Source organism: Octodon degus, unplaced genomic scaffold (genome assembly GCF_000260255.1).
Source record: "Octodon degus isolate 3935 unplaced genomic scaffold, OctDeg1.0 scaffold00005, whole genome shotgun sequence".
Lineage (NCBI taxonomy): Eukaryota > Metazoa > Chordata > Mammalia > Rodentia > Octodontidae > Octodon > Octodon degus.
Genome location: NW_004524581.1, coordinates 18,869,567 through 18,873,801, shown reverse-complemented (window position 1 = coordinate 18,873,801; position 4,235 = coordinate 18,869,567).

Sequence of the window (4,235 nt, the reverse complement as noted above, 5' to 3'; positions counted from 1 at the left end):
TGGCTTTGTCATCATGAAATTCTTTAGTTGTTCTTTGTCATGAAAGTATTTCACTTCTCCATTGTACTTGAAAGAGAGTTTTGCAGGGTATATCAGTCTGGGTTGGAATCTGTTTTCTTGGAAGACTTGAAGTACTTTGCTCCACGCTCTTCTTGACTTGATGGTTTGTGAAGAGAAATCTGCTGTTATTCTGATGGGTTTTCCTTTAAATGTGATCTGTTTCTTTTCTTTTGTGGCTTTTAGTATACTGTTCCTCTGCTGAATTTCTGGGATCTTGATTATTATATGTCTGGGTGTGGTTTTCATTGGATTGATATTATTTGGAGTGCTATATGCTTCAGTTACTGAATGTCAAGATTGTTACCCCATATTTGGGAAGTTTTCTGCTATTACTTCTGCCCATATTCTTTTTACATCATTTGTATTGCCTCCTTCCTTCTCATTGATGCCTATTAGTCTCACATTATTCATCTTTGCATCATCTTGCAGATATTGAATTATTTTTTCCTGCATCCTAGTTGTTTTTAAGAGATCTTTTCTTACTTTTTCACTAGCTGCAATGGTGTCTTTAAGGTCAGAAAGTCTATTTTCACTTTCACTCAAACAGTTTTGCCAGCTTGTGATTGAGGTTTTAATTTCCTGTATATCACTTTGAACCTGTTTCATACATTCTGTTTCTTTCCTAAATTGCTTATTCAGGGGTTCCATCATTTTTATATTCTGCTCTATTTTTTTATCAGTGTATTCTTTAGAAGCACTTAGTACTTCTTGATTATAGTTATCACTACATTTTTTAGTTCCAAAATTACTTCTGATCTGATTTCTTCTATACCTTTCTGCAGTTGTTTCTTTATTTCCAACGTTGTTATTTCAGAGATATCAGGTGTGTGATTTCCAGTTTCCTCAGTGCTAGTGTCTTCTGCATTTGTATTGGGTGGACTTGGTGCCTGAGACAGCATTTTGTTCCTTCTGTTTGTCATTTTGTGTACCACTGTCTTCTGACCTTTGGTGTAGAGCTTAGATAGAGTTATTACCTTAGCACCAGGTCAGGATCTATGAAGTTCAGATTCTTCCAGGTGGGTGTTGCTTGGATCTGGCTGCTGTGCTCCACTTCTTTCTGCTGCAGCCATTAGAGTTGAACCCTTTGTGTCTCTCTGGCAAGATTTTCTGTTCCTGAATCAGCTGGGTGGGTCTTGCCTCTAGCCTCTTTGCAGGGAGTTCTGCTGAATGGTTCCATGCTGGGCCTGCACTCTGGGTCAAATGAGGATCCAGTGGGCCCCAGGTGGTCTCACTCACATACTGGGCCTGTGCTGTGGGTCTATTCAGGATCCGGCGGGCCCTGGGTACTCTTGCTCACGCGCCAGGCCTGTGCTCTGAGTCTATTCAGGATCTGTGGGCCTGGGTCATCTCACTCACTCGCCAGACCTGTGCTCTGGGTCTATGCAGGATCCAGTGGCCCAGGGCAGTCTCACTCACATGTGGGGCCTGAACTCTGGCTCTATTCAGGATCCAGCAGCTCTGTGTCATCTTACTCTCCATCAAGTATTGATATGTTAAACTTTGAGTCCCTACAGAATATGAAGAAAAAAATTAAAATTAAAAGTAAAAAATAAATAGGAATAAACAATTACATATTTTTACACAGAAATTAAGAAATCTAAGCATATACAGCATTGTAGGACAGTCATGTGACTTTTTTTTTATTGTCTCTTGTTTTCATTTATTACCCTTGTTGGTTTTCTTTTTACTTTGTTGGAGATTTGCTTTGAAGTGTTGAAACTTTTCATAAAGATGAGATCCCAGATTAGTGCACAGTGACACATGTGCACTCATGGTATTCTTTGAGATATGTCCTAGGCAGTTTGCGTTTTGTTCATGAACTCCCTATCTACCCCTATGTCAAGATTTCTACCTACATTTTCCTCTAGAAGACTTAGTGTTTCTCTTTTAATATTTAAATCTTTGCTCCATTTTGACTGTAGCTTTGTACCTGGTGATAGGCATGGATCTAATTTTAGCCTTTGGCATGAGGAAAGCCATTTTTTCCAGCACCATTTATTAAAGAGGCTATCTTTTTTCCAGTGAACCTGTTTGGCCCCTTTATTAAAGATAAGGTAGCTATGTGTGTTTGCAGTTCTGTCTGTGTCTTCTATTTTTCAACAGTACCATTCTGATTTTATCACAGTAGCTTGGTAGTTAATTTCAAGTCAGGGAATGTGATCCCACATGCCTTACCTTTGTTTCTCAGGATTGCTTTTGATACTCTGGGTCTCTTCTGGTTCCAAATGAATTTGACGAAAGTTTTCTCTAGCTTTATGAGGTACACTTATGGTATTTTAATTGGGATTGAATTGAATCTTTATAATAATTTTTGGAGTATGGCCATTTTCACAATGTTGTCTTTTCCTATCCAGGTGCATGGAATATTTTTCCATTTCTCAAATCCTAAAATCATTTTCTCAAATACTGGAGAGGATGTTGAGAAAAAGGAAGCCTTCTCACTGTTCTGGGAGTGCAGACTGGTACAAGCGCTATGGAAATCAGATTCCTTTAAAAGCTAGGGTTGGTGATCCCATTCAAGCCAACTACTCCCCTCCTGAATATTTTTCCAGAAGAACTGAAAACCTCATATCACAATGATACATGTGCACCCATGTTTATAATAGCAGCACAATTTGTCATAGCTAAATCCTGGAAACATCCCAGATATCCATCAACTGAAGAATGAATGAAGAAGATACAGTATTTTTACACAATGGAGTATTATTCAGCTATAACACAGTATAAATTTGAGTCTTTTCTCAGTAAATGGATGCAACTAGAAAACATACTTTTAAGTGAAATAAATGAGAACCATATATGCAAACATCATTTTTTTTTTCTCCATAGTGTGAGAACCTGAAAGCAAAAACTGGAATCTGAATGGTACAATAGACACTGGGAAAAGGGAATGAACTTATTCAAAGAGAAAGAGTTTTTGAATTGGGGAGAAAGATAGGAGAGAGAGAGAGTGGGGGAAAGAGATTTATCTATGAATGTAAGCAAGGTTGTGCCTGAATTTCTGCTCATCTATGGAAAGAAGCAGTTAATGCTTTAATTTGTTTTGTCTCTTTTTTCAATTATTTATACAATTTTTCTTCTGAATTTCTTATATGTTTCTTTATTTTTTCTTTCTCCTTCCAATTTTACATGCATATATTTGGTAATACGAATATCTAGTTGGAGGACAAAACTGCTTTACAACAAATACTGTGGAATTCATGTTATTTTGTTAAGTAAAATCCTATATCACTTGTATTTTTTTGTTTTAATTCTAATTTGTACTCTATTTTTTAAAAATTAGGGAAGGGCAAGCCAAATATCTCAGTGAGGGTCTCGATCCCCAGGCCTGCCTTGCTGGCCCCATCCCCGGGGTGCACTGAGACAGCAGTTGAGACTGGGCATGGTCGCGCATGCCTGTAATCCCAGCTCTTGGAGGCTGTAAACAGGTAGAAGGCTATGGGTCCAATCTAATAGTGAGACCCTGAATACCCTGTAGACCCTTCCCTAAAAAAATACAAAAAAAAATTAGGTATTTCAACTTGAGGAAGCCAAGAATAGTCACTAACCCAACCCCCTACAGGAAAAGGCCTGGTTCTATATTCATGCCCATTTGCTATGTGACTCATTTCCCCATTTGGTTCTGGATTTAATCAATTTTACCTGAGCAATTGTGCTGTAATCTTATTAACTGGCCATAGATTTGTCCCACCTCATGCCCACCTAGTGCGTTCCCATGTTTTCCACCTTAGACCTGTCTCACCACCATGGTTTTGCTCTATAAAAATCCCTAGAAAAGAAAGTTTCTCAGGCAACCCTCTGGATTCCCTTCTGTACCTCTCTCAGACAGAAGCTATCTTTCCTCCAATAAATATATTCTGCTCTTAACCTCTGGTGCTCCTAAAATTCATTCTTCAGTTTTAGAGAACATGAATGTATCTCAGGAATCCTTTAGGTCAGGAACATCATTCCACTATATCAATATGAAAAGTTCAGTGTTAACCATGCACAATTAATAAGTTCAATCAAGGGCATGCAAGAAGAGGTAAACAAAAAAATGAAGAAAAAGAAAAATGAGAAGAAAAAGAAAGGAGAAGGAGAAGGAAGAGGAGGAGGAGGAGAAGCAGAGGCAGAGGCAGAGGCAGAGGCAGAGGCAGAAGCAGAAGCAGAAGCAGAAGCAGAAGCAGAAGCAGAAG